The 16,588-nt window shown below is 42.9% G+C and overlaps 1 protein-coding gene across 3 annotated transcripts in view; it reads left to right on the top strand.

The window, feature by feature from the left end:
* Window positions 1–16,588, top strand: part of ldlrad4a (low density lipoprotein receptor class A domain containing 4a) — a 320,137-nt gene that overhangs the window by 166,862 nt on the left and 136,687 nt on the right. The gene's annotated exons all lie outside the window — the stretch shown is intronic.

A 16,588-nucleotide genomic window follows, 5' to 3' on the forward strand; every position in this document is an offset into this window, starting at 1 on the left:
CGGTTAGCCTTGTTTTTTTTTTCTCAGTTGTTCTCTCTGTGTCTCTTGTGCCTCTGTTCATCTCTTTCTCTGTTGTTTCTTTCTCTTTAACTGACCTTTTCTGCATTTCTCAATTTTTCTTCCATTTCGATAGGTTTCAGTCAAGAGAAGGGTCACCAGGCAGCATCTGGACTGGTGTCGGGGTGAAATGTGATCCTTAGTAGCTAACTTCCCAATCACTTGTAGTACCCTAATGTGCCCTACCTCTTAAATTCCTCAGCATCCATTCCCCTTCTACAGATCCAGCTCTCTTCGTAACCCCCACCCATTTGAACTCCCCATCAAACTTTCCTTACCATTATTCCCTCAATGCACTGTCACACAACTCGCCCTTATCTCTCCATCAACTGGTCATTTCCACTTTTCCTTCGGTATGAGTGTTCAGAGGCCCAGTTATTCTCAACCAGTTTTTTTTTAAAATTCCTTTCTCAGAGTTACAAAGCTGATGTGCAGAGTGGACAGGGGTCCCTGCACGCTGACGCTATACTTAAGAAAGCCCACCAACACCTCTACTTTCTCAGGAGTCTAAGGAAATTTGGCATGTCCACTACGACTCTCTCCAATTTTTACAGATGCACGATAGAAAGCATCCTTTCCAGATGTATCACAGCTTGGTATGGCTCCTGCTCTGACCAAAACTATAAGAAACTACAAAGGGTTGTGAACATAGCCCAGTCCATCACACAAACCAGCCTCCCATCCAATGACTCTGTCTACACTTCCCGCTGCCTTGGAAAAGCAGCCAGCACAATCAAAGACCCCACACATCCCAGACATACTGTCTTCCACCTTCTTCCATTGACAAAAAGATATAAAAGTCTGAGATCATGTATCAACCTACTCAGGAACAGCTTCTTCCCTGCTGCCATCAGACTTTTGAATGGACCTACCATATGTGAAGAGTAAAAGGATGAGACGTGAAGGAATAGGGCCTATAAAAGGTGAAGGCGGGAAAATCTGTACGGAACCAGTTGAAATGGCAGAGGTGCTTAATGAGTATTTTGCCTCGGTTTTCACAGAGGAGAAGGACCTGGGTGGATGTACTGCGGGCTTGCGGTGGACTGAAAAGATTGAGTATGTGGACTTTAACAAAGAGGTTGTGCTGGAAATCTTTGAATGGCATCAAGATAGATAAGTCGCCGGGTCCGGATGGGATGTACCCCAGGTTACTGTGGGAGGCGAGGGAAGAGATTGCAGAGCCTCTGGCGATGATCTTTGCGTCGTCGATGGAGACGGGAGAGGTGCCGGAGGATTGGAGGATTGCGGATGTGGTTCCTATTTTCGAGAAGGGGAATAGGGATAGCCCAGGAAATTACCGACCGGTGAGTCTAACCTCAGTGGTTGGTAAGCTGATGAAGATCTGAGGGACAAGATTTATGAGCATTTAGAGAGGTTTAGTATGCTCAAGAATACTCAGCATGGTTTTGTCAAAGGCAGATCGTGCCTTACGAGCCTGGTGGAGTTCTTCGAAAATGTGACTAAACACATTGACGAAGGGAAAGCGGTAAATGTGGTTTATATGGATTTTAGCAAGGCGTTTGATAAGGTCCCCCATGCAAGGCTTCTAGAAAAAGTGAGCGGGCACGGGATCCAAGGGGTTGCTGCCCTGTGGATCCAGAACTGGCTTGCCCAAAGGAGGCAGAGAGTGTGTATAGATGGGTCTTTTTCTAAATGGAGGTCGGTCACCAGTGGTGTGTCCCAGAACAGATCCCTGGTGTTTGTCATTTTCATAAATGACCTGGATGAGGAAGTGGAGGGATGGGTTGGTAAGTTTGCCGACGACACGAAGGTTGGTGGGGTTGTGGATTGTCTGGAGGGATGTCAGAAGTTACAGAGGGATATAGATAGGATGCAAGACTGGGCGGACAAGTGGCAGATGGACTTCAACCCAGATAAATGCGTAGTGGTCCATTTTGGCAGGTCAAATGGGATGAAGGTGTACAATATATAGGGAAAGACTCTTAGTACTGTAGAGGATCAGAAGGACCTTGGTGTCCGGGTCCATAGGACTCTAAAATCGGCCCCGCAGGTGGAGGAGGTGGTTAAGAAGGCGAATGGTGTGCTGGCCTTTATCAATCGAGGGATTGAGTTTAGGAGTCCGGGGATAATGATGCAGCCATATAAGACCCTCATCAGACCCCACTTGGAGTACTGTGCTCAGTTCTGGTCACCTCATTACAGGAAGGATGTGGAAAAGATTGAAAGGGTGCAGAGGAGATTTACAAGGATGTTGCCTGGATTGAGTGGCATGCCTTATGAGGATAGGCTGAGGGAGCTCGGTCTTTTCTCCTTGGAGAGACATAGGATGAGAGGAGACCTAATAGAGGTATATAAGATGTTGAGAGGCATAGATTGGGTGGACTCTCGGAGGCTTTTTCCCAGGATGGAAATGGCTGCTACGAGAGGACACAGGTTTAAGGTGCTGGGGGGGTAGGTACAGGGGAAATGTTAGGGGGAAGTTTTTCACTCAGAGGGTGGTGGGCGAGTGGAACCGGCTGCCATCAGTGGTGGTGGAGACTCCTGGATGAGTACATAGGATGGAGGGTTATAGGTAGGCCTAAAAGGTAGGGATATGTTCGGCACAACTTGTGGGACCGAAGGGCCTGTTTTGTGCAGTAGTTTTTCTATGTTTTCTATGTATGTTTCTACCTTATATTAAGCTGATCTTTCTCTGCATCACAGCTATGACTGTAACGTTATATTCTGCACCCTCCTTTCTTTCTCCCTTATGTACTCTATGAGTGGTATGTTTTGTATGTATAGCGTGCAAGAAACAATACCTTTCACTGTATCCCAATACATATGACAACAATAAATGAAATCAAATCAATCCTTCTTGCTTGCTCCACAAGCTAATTCAAATTGAATTCAATTCATGGTCTCCACAAGAGAGCTATACCAGATTCAATCTGAAAAGAGCAGGTATTACATCTGATCTTGGGCTTGATCTTAGCCAAAAGACCAAGAAGTTTTCCTCAACTCTCCATTGTCCCTGTCTCCCTGCCTCTCACTTCCCTCGTGCTCTTCCTACTACTCCTTTTCCCTTGTGCTCTCCTTTTATACATGTTATAAGATTCAACTCCGTAACAGTTCTGGATAAAAGTACCAGGTCCAAGTCCAACATTTTGGGAGAGTTTCTGGGAGAATGATTTTTAAGACCTTCAAGTATAAACTTCAATGAAGTCATTCAAAGACGTTAAAAAATGATTCAATTGATGTAATTGTTGTTATAAACCTTTTCCCTTTATTTCCCCCCATAGCAATTGATACTTTGAATGTTTAAACAAAGGCTTTAAACATAGAATTCAGAAAGAATTTTGAGCAATCCGTGGATGCAGTTACATAATTTTATGTACTTATTGTTAAGTAGCAGCTATTGTGTGTGTATTGTGTGGCTTTCATTCAGATGTATGAAAGTTATTTTGAGCTTTCTACCACATGCAGTTAACACCAATAATCTGGCCAGACCTTAAATTTGATCGTGTCATTTGAGTAATGGAGACAACTGGTAGAGCCTGTGCAGACTGCCAAGATTACTCATTTGTTGTTTGTTTTTTTTCTAGATTTCAGAGGAGTTAAAGATGATAGCAAGATGACTATTAATGCAGCTGTAGAGGAGTTTGCCAAATATAGATAAAGGCATTCAAATTTGCTGAGCTTGGAGCTTGTATAACCATTGTTGTAGGAAAGAAGATTTTTTGAATACAATGTAATTCAGCAACAGATGGGACATACAGCATTGTATTTATATTATTATGTACTTATTTTATGGACAATATGAAGTTAGTTTGAGCTGTTTGTAGGTGTGCACAGTCCATTAGCTGGTCTTTCAGAGCATATTTAATTATTGACCAAAAGGCACAGGAAATAATTTTTAAGAATTGGAATAATAAATTTATAATCCATCCATAGTCCACAAGAGGCCAGTTCTCTGTTCTCTGTAACTCTGTTGTGGACTTGTAATAGTAAATATGAATGTTAATGTCTGAAAGTAGGATGAAGATGTCAGCAAATGCAAAGAGGAAACATTGAGTTCGACTTTACAGTTCGACCAGGTCAGAACAATTTGTTTAGGTTCTGCTGCATTAGATGTAATCAACAATGGATGAAGGATGCTTGCCATTCATTATGCTTATAGCCACACACACAATTTTTGTGAACTTTGTCTAGCAATTTAAGGTTTCCGATATCCGTTGTAGCATGGAACCCTCTATGGGGGTTCTGGGACCATTGTAAATGAGGCAAACACCAGGATGCCTCTTCAACCTATCAGAATGAGAAATCCATACTGAGATACGCAGAATCTAAATCAGGAAATGTAAATTTGAATATGATATTCAATATATATTGTGCAGAAAGTCTAAAAGAGGGGGAGAATATGGGATTCGGGGAGAGAGATCAGTCTCAGAAATACATTTTTGGTTAGCTTTTGGAAATGTTTAAATATCTCCAGCAATAATTGAAATTTAAAGGTTTGAGATTCCACATCAGTCAAACTAGAGAGGTGATTTGGTAGAATTTAAGACATAGCACAATGTTTAAGATTTGATTACACTTGAACAGAAAGACCTAATCTTTTCTAGCATGTTTAGTGGGTGTCTAGTGGGGTAAGTACTGCAATTTCACACTTTTCATGTAATTGAATGCCAAATCTCTTGGTCACAAAGCGATGAAGCAGAGCTTGTGATGGAGCGGGTCAAATTGAACAGGAATTTCCTAATTTCCGCATTTAACTATGCATGTGTAGATGCTGGAAGTTTCTGTCTAATTTACTTTAATAACAGTGAACACTGAGCCTCATCATTATTCCTACCATAAAATGTAGGCCAGTGTGTTTTAAACATTGCAATACATTTCCCACTTGGCTGTACAAAAGACCATAACCCAGCAATAAAAAATGTCATAACAGGTCTGTTTCTGAGTAATAAAATCTGAACAAGTATGTAATTTGAGCATTTGGAGGAATTTAGGCTGTTTGGCCAATCAGGCTTGTAATGCCATTCAATCAGATTCTGGTTGTTGTGCACTTCAACTTCATTTACCCATCTTTGTTACATATACTATGCCCTTACCTAACAAAAGTGTACCAATCCCGGTCTTGAACATTCACAGGCTCTTAGAGTGTGAGTTCCAGATGTGAGGAAAGTGCTTCCTGATTTCATCTCTAAATGGCCCAGCTATAATTTTGATATTCTCTAAGGTTCTGAGTTTCCTTATTCATTTAGTTCAGGAACATTCCCTTATAAATGAAAACTTTGGAAAAGTATGTCCCAACTTGGTTACATTTGACTCTATTAATGGACGCTAGATTCAAAGCTTCTAACTATATAAGATACATAGAGCAAAAAAACGACCAAAACGTGAATGGGATTACCTCTGTGTTGGGATTTCTGAAATTCCACAGCTTAATTTTGTCAAAACTGTTGACTCACATGACGATGTACACAATTCCAATTACTCTGTGAGGAACGTTATGGTTCTTCTCAAGTATGAAATATGATTTGGCACTAGTAATGCAAAATCTTTTATTGTGACAGTGTCAAATTTATTACATAAATATTCATCAATGACAACTTACTTTTACATAGCCTCTTTAAAGTGGTAAAATGTCACAAAGTGCTTCACAGGCATGTTACCAAACAAAATTTGACGTTGAGCCACATGGCATATTAAAAACTTTATTCACAGTAGGTTTAATGAGGTATCATAAAGGAGGAAAGGTACAGAAGTTTAGGGTTGAAATTATATAGTTTCAGGTCCAGTCAGTTGATGGTTCAGGTGCCAAGGATGGCGTGATTAAAATCGGATTGTGCAAGGTGAAATTCGAAGAATGCGAGAACTTGTATAACTAGAGGAGGCCACAGGATTTGGAGTGCAAGCCATGGAAGGATTCAAAAACAAGCATTAGAATTTTAAAATCTGAAGTGTTGCCAGAGCAGGAGCCAGATCAGTGAGCACATCTGTGGGGTGTGATGAACTGCAGCTACCAGCCACATTGAGTGATGGCTTGCTGGAACCACCTCCAGGTATGGAGGCTAACTGCAAATATGTAGAATTTCTTTTGAGCGATAAGTTGCAGACCACAGTGACAGGTTGTTTAAGGTGGGATGAGGTAGCAGGCAGTATCTCTACACCTTTCAACATCCCCATAAACCTACTTTCTGGCACATTGTAATATGGTGAGAATGGACAGTCGTGCAACAAGTTCTACCACAACAAAATGATTCAAAGGCAGATCAGCTGATGGTTGTGAAGATTGACAATAGCTATAGAGTGGCCTTGTCCTTAATTATACCAGCTCACCTGGTGATTGCAACCAGACAAATGGTGTGGGACTTGCTGTCCAATAGACCTCCTACTCTAAAAGATACTATGCAAGGCCCTTCTATTATTGGCAAATTTACAAGCCCTTTGGCAATCAGGTAATGCAATGGGGCAGGATTGTGATCTCTGGGACCTTCTAGTCACAACTTTACACAAATGTAGCAGTTACCAATTAACTACTCGACTCTTAATTGAAGCAGAAGGATGGTTTGATGTTTGTGAATGTGGCTGAACATCCTTCTTTAGGATTCGCTCTACAAACCCTAACATGGAAAGAAGTCATTGAGGTCTGCAGCACAGAATAGACCCTTCAGCCCATCACGTCTTCACCAGTTGAAACAACCACCTAACCATTGTTAAGGTACTGATCAGAAACCCTAAAATTCGTTGTGAAGCCTGACTAGACTCCAACAGTTTTTCTACTTTGGCATTAGTGTGAGGATAAGGTATTTCACTCCAGGTATGATTCTATTGACACACTAGGAAGCTTTTATCAAAACAAATTTTATTTTAACAATACAGTTTAACTATAACGAATGAATTAGCTTAAATTTTACCAAGTGATATACTTAAACATGACAGGATACAATTTTTAATTGCTAATCTATCTTTATTAGTTCCAATTTAAGCAATATTCATCTTATAGACTTAAACTCCTCTTCAAAATTAGTTAGCAACACAGTCTTGGGTGCTTTGGCTTGGGCTGCCAGTTCCCAAGCCTCCAGAACACCTCTGGGGAGAGAGGCCTACTTCTCCTAGCAGGTCCCAAACAGCAACCTCCAGAGAGAGAGAGAGACCTCTTGCTACTTTCAGAACCCAGCAGTAATAGCCTGCTTTTCCCTGCAAGCTTAGCTCCTCCCCTTAAGCACATGACTCTGTCAATCAAGCTAATCAAAACTCCACTCTGAACCCCAGGGAAAAAACCAAATATCAAAAGTGCATTAACTCAAATTAAAACAAACACATCCCTAGCCAAAATCAATCATTAGCCTGCATTCTGAGCAAGTGAGCTGCCTGGCACCCAGACAAATGGGCGCTGTATAAAGCAAGGCTGAATTTAAAACATACCCTTCATAATATCATCACACCATTCTAATCCCATTTTCCAGCATTTGGCCCATAGCCTTGCATGCCTTGGCAACACAAGTGCCCACCTTAATATTTAAATGTTATGAGAGTCTCTGTCTCCACCACCCTTTCAGGCAGTGAGTTCCAGACTCCCACTACCCTCTGGGTGAAAAATCTTTTCCTCACATCCCTTCTAAATCTCCTGATCTTAACTCTATGCCCCCTAATCATTGATCCCTCAACAGAGGGGAAAGTTTCTTCCTGTCTATTCTATCTATGCCTCTCACATCTCAATCATGTCCCCCCCTCAGTCTCGTCTGCTCCAAGGAAGACAACACCAATCTATCCAATCTCTCTTCATAACTAAAACTCTCCAGACCAGGCAACATCCTGGTAAATCACCTCTGCACCCTTTCCAGTGTTATCACATGCCTCCTATGATGTGGATTCCAGAACTGTACACAATAATCTATCTGTGGCCTAACCGATGTTTTATACAGTTCCAGCATACCTCCCTGCTCTTAAACTCTATGCCTCAGCTAATAAAGGCAAGTATACCATAATGCCTTCTTAACCACTTTATCCACCTGTCCTGCTATATTTGACACACCCGAGTGCACATTCCGAGTATTTAAGTTGCTCGCAACTGAGGTAAAAAGCCCACCACCAATGAAGAGCCACAGCAAGAAGCAGGGCGGATCAGGGATTGATTTTACAATGCTGCATGACCAACAAAGCGAAAGCAGGATTTTGTTCATCAAGCTGCGCCAGTAAGGTTCGTGTTATGTAGTCCAGAGACTTAATGATCCTTTTAAAAGTCATCATCTGACATGTATTTGTATTTTATTAAAATGTGTGATGGCAAAATAAAAATTACTGAACAGACTGCTCTGATGTCAGCAAACATATCTCACTCATGTCTCCAGGAAGACGGCTTCTCCCTTTTCTACCATACCCATCCCATGGGGCTCAAGCAACAATTGTCCAGGGTGGCACAGTGGTTAGCACTGCTGCCTCACAGCACCAGGGACCCAGGTTCGACTCCCGGCTTGGGTCACTGTCTGTGCAGAGTTTGCACGCTTTCCCCGTGTTTGTGTGAGTTTCTTCCAGGTACTCCGGTTTCCTCCCACAGTCCAATGGTGTGCAGATTGTGTGCATTGGCCACGCTAAATTTTCCATCAGTGTACCCGAACAGTGTTGCCACTAGGGGATTTTCACAGTAACTTCATTATGGTGTTAATGTAAGCCTACATGTGACTAATACTTTAACTTTAACTTCAGTGATGGGTTAAAAGTCCAGAGGCTCAGCCAAGCCTCGATTAAAATCTCTCCGCTCCACAATTCCGGGTACAGTGGGGCATCACATCCATGCGAGGTACTGCTTCTGCAGACGGGTGTAGAAGTTAATCCATCACCGTTCACCGGGTGAAGAGCACAGATAACTGGAGCCAATTGTCAGCATTGAAACACCTTTTCGAGGCAACAGGTGAGTCAACTTGGAAGCGGACAATTCGATTCATTTAGGGTTCAGTTTAATTCAGGCCACCAGTTATTATTCTCGGCCAGCCGATATTTTAAAGATCCTCTCGTTACCTTACGGAGCCAGCGTGAGAAAGATCTTCCAATGGGACTTACCAGCGAACTGGCAAGCATCAACTCTTTGCGGCCCAGAACTTGAAGATGGCCGCAGTTTGGCAGAAGAGGTTAAAGTCTCCAGGACCAATTTATCGCGCTGGTAGACAATGATCCTGAGGAATCACAACAGATCTGCACCCATTGTTATTCGTGTTCTCGGCCAGTCAATAGTCCAAAGATCCTCTCGTCACCTTATGGACCTAACATGAGAGAAATCTCCCAATGGGGCTTGCCAGCGAACTGGGAAGCATCGACTATCTGCAGTCCAGAACTCTTAACTGACTGCAGTTACGCAGAAAAGGTTAAAATCTCTGAGGCCAATATATCGCGCTGGTAGACAATGGTCCAGAGAGGTCACAACAGTTCTGCCCCCATTGGGAGTCGAGCCTGCTCCACCATTCAACAAGATCATGGCTGATCTTTTTGTGGACTCAGCTCCACTTACCCGCCCGCTCACCATAACCCTTAATTCCTTTACTGTTCAAAAATTTATCTATCCTTGCCTTAAAAACATTCAATGAGGTAGCCTCAACTGCTTCACTGGGCAGGGAATTCCACAGATTCACAACCCTTTGGGTGAAGTTCCTCCTCAACTCAGTCCTAAATCTGCTTCCCCTTATTTTGAGGCTATGCCCCCTACTTCTAGTTTCACCCACCAGTGGAAACAACTTCTTCTATCTTATCTATTCCCTTCATAATCTTATATGTTTCTATAAGATCTCCCCTCATTCTTCTGAATTCCAATGAGTATAGCCCCAGTCTACTCAGTCTCTCCTCATAAGCCAACCCCCTCAACTCCGGAATCAACCTAATGAATCTCCTCTGTTCCCCCTCCAGTGCCAGTATATCCTTTCTCAAGTAAGGAGACCAAAACTGTACACAGTACTGCAGGTGTGGCTTCACCAGCACCTTATACAGCTGCAACATAAATTTGCTGTTTTTAAACTCCATCCCTCTAGCAATGAAGGACAAAATTCCATTTGCCTTCTTAATTACCTGCTGCACCTGCAAACCAACTCCTTGAGATTCCTGCACAAGTACACCCAGGTCCCTCTGCACAGCAGCATGCTGCAATTTTTTACCATTTAAATAATAGTCCATTTTGCTGTTATTCCTACCAAAATGGATGACCTCACATTTACCAACATTGTACTCCATCTGCCAGACCCTTGCCCACTCACTTAGATTATCTATATCCCTTTGCAGACTTTCAGCGTCCTCTACACACTTTGCCCTTCCACCCATCTTAGTGTCATCTGCGAATTTTGACACACTACACTTGGTCCCCAACTCCAAATCATCTATGTAAATCGAAAACAATTGCGGTCCCAACACTGATCCCTGAGGCACACCACTAGTCACTGATCACCAACCAGAAAAACACCCATTTACCCCCACTCTTTGCTTTCTGTTAGTTAACCAATCCTCTATCCATGCTAATACATTACCTGTAACACTGTGCACCTTTATCTTATGGATACATTTCATCCAGCCCTGGAGATTTATCTACTTTTAAGGAGCGAGAATAGTTGTCTTAAAAATAGCCTGCCTCACTCCAAACCACGGCTGGAAAACTGCATCCAGCAGGATCATTCTACATTCTGCACTCTCTTGTTTCCTCCTCGATGAACAATGTTTTGTCTGTATAGCGCGCAAGAAACAATACTTTTCACTGTGTTAATACACGTGACAGTAATAAATCAAATCAATAATAAATCAAATCAAAATCAAAACCAATCAGCAGTGGAAATGAAAGAAACCTTCTATTCCATCCTAAATGCAACTCCGAAAGCTGTACCGTCACAGTCAAAGATCATATCTGATGATTTCAGTGCTGGGTGAGAACAACCATATCTTCTGGCTGAACATCATTGGAAAGCATGGAGTTGGAAAGTCCAGCTCCAGCGGTGTACGCCTCCTTACCCTGTGTGCTGAACACGATTTTCTAACACCTTTTTCACCAACAGGAACATTTCATGGCATCCTCGCAACACCCAAGTAACTTGATAGACTGTGTGATAGTCAGGCCGAGCAAAAAAAAAGATTTGCGCATTACATGTGTTTCATTTATAGCTGGACAGATCAACTCATTTGCTTCAGGAGACCCCCTAAATGTACCAATATAGAATCCTTACTGTGCAGAAGGAAACCATTCAGCCCATCGAGCCTGCAGTGACAACAAAGCCACCCAGGCCTTATCCCCATTACCCTATGTTTTAACCCTGCCAATCCTCCTGACACTAAGGGGCAATTTAACGTGGCCAATCAACCTAACCCGCACATCTTTGGACTGTGGGAGAAAACCGGAACACCCAAAGGAAACCCATGCAAACACAGGAAGAAGGTGCAAACTTTACATAAGATAGTCACCCGAGGCCAGAATTGAACCCAGGTCCCTGGTGCTGTGAGGCAGCAGTGCTAACCACTGTGCTGCCCCAAACAGTTGCACCAGGTACAGAGAATGAACCACCATCTTAAGCCTGTCAGGTAATGCCAAGGACAAATCAATTGGAATCTACAGGAACGATGGTCACACCATCAAGCAGTGTACAATGAATAGCAATCATTGAAATTCATCATAACTCGTACAGGCCAAGAAATCCTTGGTCATACCACTAAAAGACACCAAGACTGGTTTAATTAATGCAGAAAATGCAAACTCATTGATTGTGAATGAACAGCATTCCAAACATGGCAACAGGATTCAAACTCCACAGAAAAGAAGCTCATCTGCCAGACAGGCAAACTTGAAGTTCAAAAAAGAACCTGCGATTTGAAGCACAAATGACAGACAGAGAAGGCTGAAGAAATTCAACTCCTCGCTGGCACACATTACACCGTACCTTCTTCAAGGCAAGCAAAGAGATCTACGGACCAACATCAGTAAAATCAAAAAATGGCAAGACTGTTCTCAAAGACACGGACAGTATCAATGCCTGCTGCAAATAACACTTTGTAGAACTACTGAATACAGTGGATCTGCACCTAATGGAGAAACTCCCACAATACTCAATTAGAAGTGAGCTGAACAAGTCAATGCTAATTGAAGTGATTACTGTTATCAACCAAGATTCTAGTCCTGCAATATTCCTGCAGAGGTTCTGAGGAGATATACTAATATATTGGAACACATCTCTGTGAAGCTTTGACAGATGAAGAAAGTCTAAGTAACTTTAAGATACAAAGGTGACCACAACCTTCAAGAAAGGAGACAAGCCAAACTATAGCAATTACAGGGACATTACATTGTTTTCAACTGTTGGCCAAATCCTAGTTGGGTTACTTCTTAATTACTTGTCATTAATTCAAAGGAGGTCCTTCCAGGGTCCCAGTGTGACTTTTGACCTCCTAGCAGAGTAAAAGCCCCACCCCTCCAATTAAATGGTGAAACATGCACCCCTGTTTTTATTGACAGTCATAATATCTGGTGCCAACCTTGTAGTGCCGGCCTGTGCCAGGAGGCATTGCCAGCCCACTGCTTTTCCATGTCACTCTCCCACAGGGACTATACTCACCTTTACACCCCTGTTGGGGATCCCCATGATGTGGAGATGCCGGCGTTGGACTGGGGTGAACACGGTAAGAAGTCTCACAACACCAGGTTAAAGTCCAACAGGTTTATTTGGTAGCAAATATCATAAGCTTTCGGAGCACTGCTCCTTCGTCAGATGGAGTGGAAATGTGCTCTCAAACAGTGCAAACAGACAAAATCAAGTTGCAGAATACTGACAAGACGTGCCGGATCATCGACATGGATGCCATGACCTCACGTGAGAACACCATCTACCAGGTACACGGTACCTACTCTTGCAACTCGGCCAACATTGTCTACCTGATACGCTGCAGGAAAGGATGTCCCGAGGCATGGTACATTGGGGAAACCATGCAGACACTATGACAATGGATGAATGAACACCGCTCGACAATCACCAGGCAAGACGGTTCTCTTCCTGTGGGGGAGCACTTCAGCAGTCACGGGCATTCAGCCTTGGATCTTCAGGTAAGCGTTCTCCAAGGCGGCCTTCACGACACACGACAGCGCAGAGTCGCTGAGCAGAAACTGATAGCCAAGTTCCGCACACATGAGGACGGCCTAAACCGGGATGTTGGATTTATGTCACATTATCAGTAACCCCCACAGCTTGCCTCCTGGGCTTGTAGAATCTCACTAGCTGTTCTGTCTGGAGACAATACACATTTCTTTAACCTGTGTTTAATGTTCCCTCCACCCACATTGTCTGTACCTTTAAGACCTGGCTGGCTGTAGGATTCGCATTCTAATCAGTATTCTGCAACTTGATTTTGTCTGTTTGCACTGTTTGAGAGCACATTTCCACTCCATCTGACGAAGGAGCAGTGCTCCGAAAGCTTATGGTATTTGCTACCAAATAAACCTGTTGGACTTTAACCTGGTGTTGTGAGACTTCTTACCGGGGTTCCCCATGACAGGTTCATGCCTGAATATATGGCAGGAGCTCAAATTCTGGGGGGTGGTCTTGGTGCCACACCGTGGTTAGCACAGTTGCCTCACAGTTCCAAGGGCTGGGGTTCAATTCCCAGCTTGGGTCACTGTCTGTGCAGAGTCTGCACGTTCTCCCCTTGTCTGTGTGGGTTTCCTCTGGGTGCTCCAGTTTCCTCCCACTGTCCAAAAGATGTGCTGGTTAGGTGCATTGGCCATGCTAAATTCTCCCTCAGTGTACCCGAACAGACGCCGGAGTGTGGCGACTAGAGGATTTTCACAGTAACTTCATTGCAGTGTTACTTGTGATACTAATAAATAAACTTCAAACTTTTAATCATATGGAAATGTATTGTAATGTTTGTAAATCAGGTTCACGCCTGTTGTGGGCATGAACCTGATTATGATGCCGGTGAGGGACAGCAAAAATCAGAATTCGCAATCTTGCCAGCGAGATTCACAACTTTGGTTTCGCTGGATATTGAGCCCCTATCACCGATCCCGTAAGCTCAAGATCCTGCCCTCTGTTTTCTTCCCTATGGATTCTGCCAGATCTGCTGAATGTTCCTGCATTTTCTGTTTTTATTCTGCATTTCCTGCATCTGTAGTATTTTGCTTGTGTTTCCATTTTTATGTATCCAGTATCCTGAGAATTACCTTCTAAATCATTAGCTCTGGTATTTCTCAAAGGATCAATCATTATCTTCCTATTTCTCACCTGCATATTGCCCCTTGGTGACATCTTCCTAAAACAAGGGGTAGTTTCCTCATGTACAATAATGGCACTTTGCTTTGCCTCCTACCACCTCTCTCAGCCCTTCCACTATGTTTAAATTGCCGACTCCTAGCCACCTGCTCCACTCCTGTCCTGGCAACCAGACCTGGTTATTATATTTGATCCTGAGATGGGCTTCTGCCCATGTATTTGCTCTGTCACGAATACTACCAACTTCCATCTCTTTAAAATTACCTAATTTTACCACTGCTTCAGCTGCTGAAACCCTAATTCTTGTTGCAAAGCTTTCCTAGCCAGCCTCCCAACATAACCAAAATCCTCCCCTCTAAACTTGAAGTCATCCAAATTCTACTTGTATATTAACTCGTGTAAAGCCCCGTTCACTCATCACCACTATGCTTGCTGATCTCCATTGCCTCCTGGTCCAGCAACGTCTCAAGATTAAAATTATCACACAATAAAAGCAAAATACTGCAGATGCTGGAAATTGGAAATAAAAACAAAGTGTTGGAAATACTCAGCAGGTTTTTTTGATTTGATTTATTATTGTCACATGGATTAGATTACAGTGAAAAGTATTGTTTCTTGCATGCTATGCAGACAAAGCATACCGTTCATAGAGTACTTAGGGGGGGAAGGAAAGGAGAGAGTGTAGAATGTAGTATGACAGTCGTAGTTAGGATGTAGAGAAAGATCAACTTAATATAAGGTAGGTCCATTCAAAGGTCTGGCAGTATCTGTGGAGAGAGAAACAAGGGTTAATGTTTCAAGTCGAAAATGATTATTCTTCGGAACTGAAGCTCAGTGAACAGCATTTCATCTTTTGACTGCCATTTAACAGCCTTCCGGACTCGATACTCTATCTCAAAGCTGACCTGCCCACTGTGCCTCATCCAGTGTTATAAAGAAAATGTTTTATATTCCTCTTGGATGTGAAGGATCTCAGGGCCAACCCAAAATATCACCATCGAAACCTTTGTGTTCCCTGACCAGCATTTGTTGCTTATTCCTTGTTGCCCATAAAGATGGAGATTAATCACCTTCTTGAACTGTTTAGACTTTCTATGTAGATACACCTAGCGTGCTGATAGGAAGGAAGTTCTAAAATTTTGATCTAGCAACAGTGAAGGAACAGTATTATAGTTTCAAGTCAGGGTTGTGTGTGGCTTGGAGGGGAACTTGTGGGTGGTGGTGCATCCATGCATCTACTGTCCTTGCCATTCTAGGCGATAAAGGTTGTGGATTTGGAAAGTGCTGTCGAAGAGTTTTGGTGAGTTGCTATGGTATACATTGCTTCTACTGTGTATTGGTAGTGGAGGGAGTGAATGTGTAAGCTGCTGGTTGAGGTGCCAATCAAGTGGACTGCTTTGTCCTGGATGTTTTCGAGTTTCTTGAGCATTGTCAGTGTTGCATTTATCCAGGCAGCTGGAGAGCTTGGCACAGTCTCCAACGTGCTCTTGGAGCCTCAGTATTTATTTGGTTGGTCTAGTTAAGATTCTGGTCAATGCTAACCTGGGATGTGGGTAGTGGAGGAATTCCATGATGGTAATGCCATTGAATGCCAATGGGAGATGGTTAGATTCTCTCCTGTTGCAGATGGTCATTGCCTAGCACTTTTGTATCAGGAATGTTATTTGCCACCTATCGTTATCCAGATTACACTGCATGGTGACACCGACTGCTTCAATGTCTTAGGAGTTACAAATGGTACTGAACATTATGCAATTATCAGTGAACCTTCTGACTTTATGATGGAGCAAAGATCATTGATGAAGCAGCTGAAGATGGTTGGTCCTTGGACACAATCCTGAAGAACTCCTGCAATGATGTCCTGGGACTGAGATGATTGATCTCCAACAACCACAACCATCTTCCTTTGTGTTTTGTATGACTCCACCCTAGAGTTTTCCTCCATTCCCATTGACTTCAGTTTTGCTCAGCTCATCTCTTAAGTTCAGCTCTTTTGTCCTTATTTGGGCCAAGGCTGTAATTAAGTCTGCAGCTGAGTGGCCCTCCCGAATCCAGCCATGGTGAGATTTGAAACTGTGTCCCCAGAGCATTAGCTTGTGCCTCTGGATAACTAGTCCAATGACCTTAACATTATGTCATCGCTTCTCCCTAAAATCAACCAAAAGCAACATAAATCAAAGACTACTTAATAGGAAACTGATAAACCAATTTATAGGACAGGTTTTGCATTAACTAATTAACTCAATCCTATTTTTGCTTTACGCCATGATTCTGGCAGATGAATAGCAAAATATACTCCCAGTTTCTGGCACGTTCACTTCTCTCTGCCACACAAGGTCGAATTTTCCATTGTCCTT

Source organism: Mustelus asterias, chromosome 7 (assembly GCF_964213995.1).
Source record: "Mustelus asterias chromosome 7, sMusAst1.hap1.1, whole genome shotgun sequence".
NCBI classification, from domain to species: Eukaryota; Metazoa; Chordata; class Chondrichthyes; order Carcharhiniformes; family Triakidae; genus Mustelus; species Mustelus asterias.